Source organism: Camelus dromedarius, chromosome 33, assembly GCF_036321535.1.
Source record: "Camelus dromedarius isolate mCamDro1 chromosome 33, mCamDro1.pat, whole genome shotgun sequence".
Lineage (NCBI taxonomy): Eukaryota > Metazoa > Chordata > Mammalia > Artiodactyla > Camelidae > Camelus > Camelus dromedarius.
The window spans coordinates 15195057-15203645 of NC_087468.1; positions in this window are offsets into that span (position 1 = coordinate 15195057).

Consider the following 8589-nt stretch of genomic DNA (forward strand, 5'->3'; position numbering starts at 1 on the left):
TTCAACAGCTTTAACAGCGGTGGAACTCTGTGCCAGGCACTGTTCTAGATGCTGCAGTCTGGCAGTACACAGCTCAAACTCTCCACTTTCATGGAGTTTTATAGTCTGGAGGAGAGAGGTAGGTAATAAACAACCAAGAAATACATACTATTTTATTTTTACATGTGTACACACACACACAATATGCCAGGTGGTGATAAGGGCTATGAAAAAAAATGCAAATAAGATCTAAAGTGTGGAGTGTAGGAGGGTTTTCTGTCTTAACTCAGGTAGTCCGGGGAGGTCTCACTGAGAAGGTCACATCTGAGCAGAGACCAGAAGGCAGTGAGAGAGAGCGAGCTCTGGGGAGTGCTCAGAGAAATGCAGATCCAAACTACAGTGAAGGATCACCTCACACCAGTCAGAACGACCACCATTAAACAGTTCACAAATGATAAATGCTGGAGAGGTTGTGGAGAAAAGGGAACTCTCCTACACTATTGGTGGTAATGCAGTTTGGTGCAGCCACTATGGGTAACAGTATGGAGATTCCTTAAAAAACTGAAAATAGACTTACCCTATAAGCCAGCAATCCCACTCCTAGGCATATATCCACAGAAAACTCCAAGTCAAAAAGATACATGCTCCCCAGTGTTCATAGCAGCACAATTTACAATAACTAAGATATGGAAGCAACCTAAATGTCCATCAACAGATGACTGGATGAAGAAGATGTGGTATGCATATATAACAGAATAGTACTCAGCCATAAACAAGACTAAAATAATGCCATTTGCAGGAACATGGATGGACTTGGAGATTGTTGTACTAAGTGAAGTAAGTCAGACGGAGAAAGACAAATAACGTATGATATCACTTATATGTGGAATCTAAAAAAATGAAACAAATGAATTTATTTACACACCGGAAATAGACTCACAGACATAGAAAAAAAACTTACAGTTACCAAAGGGGAAAGGGGTGGGTGATAAATTGGGAGTCTGGGATTAGCAAATACAAACTCCTACAAAATAGATAAACAACAAAGTCCTACTGTACAGCACAGGGAACTATAGTCTATATCTTGTAATAACCTATAATGGAAAAGAATCTGAAAAAGAATATATCATATATATGTGTGTGTATAACTGAATCACTTTGCTGTACACCAGAAACTAACACAACGTCGTAAATCAACTATACTTCAATTTTAAAAGAAAGCAAGTTATATGCCAAAAAAACAATAATAATAAAATGTCATTGGGCAAAAATATTGGCAGCAGGGGCAGGTGGATATATTTTGAACGAAGAGCCAAGGGGATTTACTGATATATTGACTGTGGAGTGTGAGCAAAAGAAACAACACATCCAGCAAGAGTTTTAAACTGGTTTTGTTCTGAGCACTGAAAGAATGAAGGTGTCATATAGCCATTCACTGAGCTAGAGAAGGCTGTGCAAGGAGCAGGTTTGGGGTTAAATAAAGGTTTGGTTTTGGAGAATTTGTTGGCCATATCTATCATGGTCATGTCTGTGACATGAGATCAAGGCCTTGAGTAGGAAGTTGGGTATTCAAGCCTGGAGTTTGAGGGACCGGCCAGGGATAAAGACATAGATTTAGGAGATGGCAGCATAGAGAGAGATGAGTCTTAAATCTGTGAAGGTGGGTGAGGTCATCTGCGTGTGAGCAAGGACAGAGAATGGTAGGACTGAGCGGCCCTCCACTGTCTACAGGGAGATGGAGAGGAAGCAGAAAAACAGACAGAGATGGAGGGGCCAGCGATACAGACGGAAAACCAAGAAAGAGCGAAGACCCAGAGGCCAAGCGGGGAGGGGTGTGTCCACCAGCCGTGAACCCTTGTGTTGCTGTTGCTCATTTTATTGACAAAGTCCAACTATACCTGAATGATTCTGTTGGCAGTTTGTCAACAGTTTCTCTGGAAGAACGGTATCATTACGGCCATATGAAAGAAAGGCCACCATTTTAATGGTCAAAGGTTGAACAAACCCATTGCATTCAGTTTAATTCAGCAGTCACACCTGACTCCCAGTTAGGTTCCCCCTGACCTCCCCCACCCACCATGGTGGAAATCCAGAGGGAGCAAGGCACCGGACGGTGGTGGGGAACACAGATGGTGGGAGGTCATGGTCGGAATTCTAGGAAGGCAGCTGGGACCTGAGATCCTACGATAGAGCTTTGATCCCTGGGGAGCCTGGTGAGCATCAGGTGAGATCTGGGCCCAGACCAGGTGCCCTGACCCATCAGGATGGTCACACCTTGAGCAGAATGAGGAAGCAGGAAGGGGAGCCAGTTGTCGGAGCAGATGAGCTTTCAGGAGGATGTTGATTTTTAAGCTGAGCCTCCAGATTCCTTTTCTGTGACCCCTGACCTGCCGTACCTTAGATTTAACATTTCCTCACCCTCCTCCACCATCAGGAATCCCCTCTCTGATTCCAGCCCCACTGACCTCCCAACCTGTTTTTCCTCCAGCAGCCCGGACTTCCAATCCTCTCCCAAGTCAGCAGCCCCTCTGGTCCACGGGCCTCTCGGCCACCCCTCCCTCCCCGGAGTCTCTCATTCCACTGACATCCTCACACGACGTCCTCACACCCACCTTAGAACTGAGTCTGAATTCACAGACCAGCCACGGCAGGTACTTTCTGTTCTCTGGAATAAATTGTCTCCCCTTGTTCCTGCTGCATCACTAAACAGGCACAGCTCAGACCTTCGGAAGCCACTGTCCCTTCTTACTACCCTGTTTTCTGAGAACCAAATCAGGCTGGGCACTCGATGACCTTTAGAGAGAGAACCGCTTTGCCAAAGTGAGCCTTTACGTAAAAGACAGACGGGAGGAGGGACCAGGGCTCATCCCAGAGAAACCCCCAGGATCACAGAGGTGGGGCGGGGAGGAACTGGGAGAGAGCATCACCAAGGAAGTCACCTGTCTTCAGCTGGAGAACCGTGCACCGTGCATTTCGTGGAGGAACAGTCTCGTTGTCATCCAGTTGTAATTTGTAACACTCTGTACAGTTCACGGGCGAGGAACAGAACATTTCGCCTCAGCGTGATTCCACCCCTGGGGAGCCAGCCCATGGCCTTGGCCTCCCAGGCAGGGGCATTAACTGAGCCAACCGCATAAGAAGGAAACTGATGAGGCACAGGGCCTCTGGGTCAGGGAGTTTGGTGGGCAGGGATGTGCGTGTGTCCAGATGCAGATTTCAGGGCTTTGGTGTGTCCCTGGAAGAAAAGCACACCCTCGGCCTCTCTCACTTGATTCAGGGGACATAGTTGGCCGCTGCCGAGGGGCTGCTCAGGGCCCAGCTCAGAGTCCAGCTGGGAAAGGGCAGCGGAAGAAGAGTCTGTGCCCCTGCCCTTGGGATGTCCATAGGCTAGTTGTGGCCACGAGGTATTCAGGAACTCAAGGTCATTTGGAAGACAAAAGGAAGACATCAGGGAGGTGGGATGATGGGAGAGGAAAACTGGGGTGCCCCAGCTTTGCTCTGTGGCCTTGTGACCTTGAGTGTCCTTAGCATCTTGGCTCCTCAGCTTCCCTGTCTGGGAAATAAAGCCAAAGCCATCTGTCCTCACCTCTGCTTTGGACATCCACGAAGTACGGGTGGAGGGTGGGGCAGGGGAGAGACAAGTGGAACTTGGGCCATTGTGGAAGTTTCTCTCTGGTCACCTCCTGCCCGTTCTCAAGGACTGTTCAAAGCAGGGGAGTTGCTCCTGCCTCATCCCAAGCAGGAAAATCAAGCAAAATGCGACCTTGCTGCGTGAGCTCTGATCATCAAAAATCCAATGGGTAATCCACCCTATCTCTGGAAAGATACACAAGAAACTGGCAACACTGCTTTTCTCTGGGGAGGAGAACAAGGCAGCTGAGCGAAAGAGGTGGGAGGGACACTTGTTTTTCTCTGGATTATACCCTTTTATGCTATTTTAATGTAATGTCAGGTGATTGCAATATCTAATAAAAAAATAAATATACTTCCAACTCGAACGTGATTGTAGAGGTTCCAGGGATTGGTTCAAGGTTGGGGCGGAGCCTGGAGCTGCCTTTGCATTGGATTTCATCCTTTAGATCCCCCTTCTCTGACCATGACGGGGTGGGTGAAGGGTGAGAGTGCAGACCAGGCTTTGGGTGGTCCCTGGAGCTGAATCCTTCCAATGAGAAGGACACACCAGCCTCCCTGCTCCCCTCCAGCCCCATCAGACCTTCCCGCCAAGCCTGAGAGCCAGAGTTGGGGAGAGGCAGGTGTAGTTGGCACAGGTCATACCCTCCAGCACAGGGGACTGTGTGCTCACCTGCCCGTGAGTCCGGGCAGCCTAAGTGCACCAGCTCCAGAAGTTACATCAGCAACCAGAGATACTGGAAGGGCGGGGAAGGTCATGAAGATGTGCGCATGGCCACCCAGGGAGGTCAGACATGGCTGAGAGAAGAGGCAGGACAAGGTGGAGTGGGGCAGATGCCGAGAACAGCTTCATTCAACCATGGCATCACCTGGGAAGCCAGTGATGGCCACTGCCACTTGTCCTGGGCCAGACCCGAGGGCCAGTCAGTCCTGCAGCCCCAGCCCGGCAGGTGCCACCCCGAGGTCAGCATGGCCAGTAAGCCTCGGTCAGAGTGAGCAGCTGAGATGCAGGAGTTGCACCTCTAGTGCCCCAAGTACCCTCCCCAGATCTCCATGCTCCCCAGAAGGTCCCCAGGCCTTCCCAGGCTGGCCCCAGCATGCCTCTACCCCAGGTCCACAGTCCTGTTCTCCCAGCCTCCTCCCCCCCGTTCCTCCTTCCCAAGAAAAGCTCCCTTGTCCAAACTGGGTCTCCAGTGACAAGCACGCCTGCTTCCTGCTCGGGTATGTGCCCCCCTGCTTGGGGGGCAGGACGAAGGCAATACGAGGATGTGGGAAGACCCTGTGGGCATGACTCCCGGTTCTGCCCCTGAAACTCTCTGGGTCTCAGCTTCTTCACCTCGGGCCTCCCTACATCACAGCATTGTCACCAGGATCCCTTGAAGCACTAACTAATCCCGAAAGCACTTTGTAAAATGAGACCTACCCGTTAGCTGTGCTGCGTTATTACATGTTAGGCTACTGCTGCTGCGCTCGTTGTAAACAGATGCTGAATGAATTGTCATCCTGAGCTGATGGTGCCTCGAGGGTCCCTGGCAGTGGGGCCGGGCCCTGCCACTCCTCCCGGGGGCCTGGGCACTGAAAGTGAGAGGTGCGGGCCGGTGGAGGAAAGCCCACCCTTCTAAAGGAATAAGGAGGTCTGGAGACAACCCCTTAAAGAAGACATGGGCTGGCGTGGACAGAGCCTGAGGACCCAGGGGTGCCCAGCTCCTCCCTCCCCACTGGACAGGCCCACCTGCCCAGGGCTCGGGTCCCAGCACAGCTCATGGCTGATCCAGAAGTGCTCAGCGCTACCCCAGCCCCGAGCAGGGCCCGCTCCCCGATCCTTAGGTGGCCCCACTCTGCCTGCAGAGGAGGGGAGCTTGAGACCTAGGAGGGCCAAAGCGGAGGAGAATGGGCGTATTTTCTAGGGTGGGGTGGGGCTCAGGGAGCTCCGGGTGCCAGGGACAGGCTGAGCTCACCCACCCCTGGCCTTGCGTCAGCTGCAGAGCTGGCTGCCAGGCCCTGGGAATTAGACAGATGGGTCCCAGGAGTCTCATGGCCTTGCCTCTTGCTCTCAGGGAGAGGGTGGCCACGAGAAGCAGGCAGCCTGGGGTTCCTTGCGCCTCCACTGCCAGGTCACCCAGCTGCCCCAGCTCCCAGCTTCACTGGGCACAGCTGAGGGCCCCGAGGGCTCACCCCGCCCGCCCAAGGTCTCCTTGCTGGAAGCCTTCCTAGAGCTGGTGGCATCTCCCAGGTAGATACGGGGACTTTGGGGCTGGTTCCTCTCTGGCCTCTGATATTGCTGCTTTAAAAATAACCTGCTGCCCACAGCAGCAGGTGCCAGAGACGTGGGCAGGTTGTGTATTCCAATGTGGCCTTCCATCTCACGCTTGATTTACTGATGACTCATCTCAGGTCAAAGGTGACAGGAGGTCCCCAGAGAGACTCCTGGTTCTGTTGTTTTCCCTCGGGCCCAGCCCCAGTGTTTGGGACTCATAGCATCCATGAGACTTCCTCTGTCCCTGGATCCTCTTGGGGTACAGAAGTGTACTACATGGGGGACAGGAGTCTGCTCTAAGTGCAGTGACAGCTCCCCTCCACCTCCCTGCTTCCTGGAGCTTCTCAACAGGGCATGTGGAGTTTAGGGGTACCCTGAAGGGAACCCACAGCCCTCCTCACTCTCCGGCTCTCTTACCAGCCTCCTGCTCCAAGTCGATTGCGGGCCACGATCTGGGATGTCCAGAGGGCTGAGCTGAGGGCTGTGGGCACAGGAAAAGGGACACAAGGGGCTAGAGCAGTGACCAGGCTTGGGGGCAGGAATGGAGGGCTCGTGGGGGGGCCTGGATCAGCCCTCACTTAGCGCTTGGCCTCTTCCGGACTTGGTTTCCAGGTGTCTCTCCCTCAATTCCTTTCCATCTCCAGGCCTTATCCCCAGCTGAGGTAGTGTCAGAGGGAAAAAATGTACATGGGTCCCTCTGCCATCCCCTACCCCCCAATCAGAGACTCCCAACCCCAGGCCTTCATCTCCTCATCTACAGCACAAGGACACAGGACAAGATGGCGCATGGCTCCCCAGAGCAGGTGTTGGGGGAGTCAATGACATCCAGAACTTGTGTCTCTTTTGATGGGCTCCCTCCACCCAGCCCTGGCCTTGATGTGTATTCTTGGGTTTCTGCTCCTTGTCAGTGACTTTCTGTCCTTCTAACTTCCAGGCCTGCAAAGAGGCAGGGCTCCATCCACTCATTTTCTCAGGACAAATGTTTGGCTCTTCAAAACCCATGTTTGCCTTTTATAAACTGTATCTCCTGGGTTATCACTTGATCCAGAGTTCACTGCAGACAGAGTGCTTCTCCCTGAGAGGCATAAGGAGTTGTGGGACAGAGTAGGGGGGGGCTGGTGGGGACATGCATGGGGGGAAGTAGAGAGAACGGAGGAGGCAGGCCAGGCTGTGACGGGGACCCAATCCCAGGCAGCGTGTACTCGGCCCTGGGTCCCAAGGAGCTTGGAATATCGGAGTTGGAAAAGCCCTTGCAGGTTATCTAGGCCAACCACCCTGCCCCTCCTACCCCATTTTAAAGATAGCGCCCAGCAAAATCTAAAAGAAAACATGGGGGGAGGGTATAGCTCTGTGGCAGAGTGCACGCTTAGCATGCACAAGGCCCTGTGTTCAATCTCCAGCACCTCCAATAAATAGTAACTAAACCTAATTACCCCCACCACCCAGAAAGAAAAAAAAAAAAATACCAGAAAAAAGATGTAGCTAAAGAAAATATAACCTAATACCAAAAAAGGAGGAACTTGATTTCTCCTTAAAGGATGGTCCAGTAAGTGGAGTAATTTTGCTTCAGGAAGAGCTCACTTCTCAGGTTGTGGTTTTTCTCCTTTTTCGTCACCGACTGGTGACATTGTCATCGTGGTCCATAGGTGTCTGGAGACCAGATGTGAAAACCACTTTCCTGAAGTCCTTTGGCTCCCAACTCCCCCTCTCTCCTTAACCAGAATTGCAAAGTAAAGAAACATCTGTGAGAATTTAGGTCTAAAACACTTCTAAACTGACCTCAGTATCCCCATAAATGGTCACTGAAGCCACAAGGGCAGTAGAATCGCAGGCACTCAGAGTGGTGTGGGCGGGGGCAAGGACCTCCTCTCTGCTGAGCAGGCCACCTTAGGTAGGTAGGGGTTAGACAGCCGTCTGGCTCCTCTCACATCCTTGACACATGAGGAGGATGCTGGGAGTGTTGCTCTGGGAAGGCAGTGAGTTTGCTGAGCCCTGTCCCAGTGGAGAAGGGCTGTTTCCTATGACCCCTGACTCAAGGGTCCTTGGAGGCTGCAAGTGAAGGTGAGGAGAGAGAGTCTTTCAGCAGGTGTGCAGAATTGTGGTTCTACCACTCACTGCTCTGTGCTTCAGACGAATCCCTTCCCTTGATGTCAAACTTCAAGGACACAAGAAATCTTCACAAATATCAGAGGCCAAACCTCCACTAGCTTTTTTTTTTTTTTTTTAATTTTTTGAGGGGAGGTAATTAGGTTGTTTGTTTAAATGGAGGTACTGGGGATTGAACCCAGGACCTCATGCATGTTAAACACACACTCTACCACTGAGCTATACTCTCTCCCCCGCCACTAGCTTAAATCAAAAGGGAAATTTCTAGCTCACACAGTTGGGAGGGGCATTGCAGCAAAAGTGGGGACCTTGGGACAGGATCCAATGTCCTATTTTTCTCCATGTCATTGCCTGACTTCTGCAGACAGGCTCTGCCACGTGGTAGGGAAGGTGACCATTTGGTGCCCAAGCTCAGGTTTGGAGAGAGGGCTTCTCTCTCTCAACATCAGTATATCCATCTCAGAGAAAGTTTTGATTGGCCTTTGGTCCCAGCCAGACCCAGGTCACATGCCTAGTCCTGTGGTGGGGGCAGTGGGTCGTGTTACCAAGAGGAGGCGACAGGAAAGCCAGGTGGGCAGAGAAAACAATCATTACAGTGCTAACAATGCCTAAAGGTC